The following is a 505-nucleotide window of genomic DNA, read 5'->3' as shown; positions in this document are numbered from 1 at the left end:
GGAGCAGAGTCTGAGGAAGCGGCGTGAGGACCCCAGGGCTCTGCCCCAGGTGTGTCCCCAGTAAAGGAGCGACAGTGGTGTCCCACCTCAGGGCAGCCGTGAGCCTGAGGTGCGGAACACGACGAAACCCGCGTCCCGGGGCCCGCACCTCGGGGACGGTCGGTCTCCGTCACGGCCTCTCCTGCTCTGCGGCGAGAACCACTTCCCACCCCGCGAGGGCGGGAATTCGGGGCTGGCGGGGAGGCGCCGGACGTGTGGAGTCGGGGCTCTGCGTGACACTCTGGTGCAGAGGGTGCGCGACAGGTGCCGGTCCACAGCGTCCCAGAGCAGGAAAACGCGGCGCGCTTCTGAGCACCTTTCAGCCGGCGAGGGCGGGGGCTTGGGGAGGAAAATCTCTGTCCTTTACGAATCAGAGAGGGGGGCCTGACAGGTGGGCCCCATGGTGTAATGGTCAGCACTCTGGACTCTGAATCCAGCGATCCGAGTTCAAATCTCGGTGGGACCT

General features: G+C 66.3%; 1 non-coding gene across 1 annotated transcript; it reads left to right on the top strand.

Annotated features, from left to right (window-relative positions):
- The first annotated feature begins 433 nt into the window (after positions 1 to 433).
- On the top strand, positions 434 to 505 carry TRNAQ-CUG. Its single transcript has one exon. It is a non-coding gene; the product is annotated as a tRNA-Gln (tRNA).

Source organism: Mustela erminea, chromosome 4 (assembly GCF_009829155.1).
Source record: "Mustela erminea isolate mMusErm1 chromosome 4, mMusErm1.Pri, whole genome shotgun sequence".
NCBI classification, from domain to species: domain Eukaryota; kingdom Metazoa; phylum Chordata; class Mammalia; order Carnivora; family Mustelidae; genus Mustela; species Mustela erminea.
Note: the sequence above shows the minus strand (reverse complement) of the source record. Positions and strands in the feature narration are given on the sequence as shown.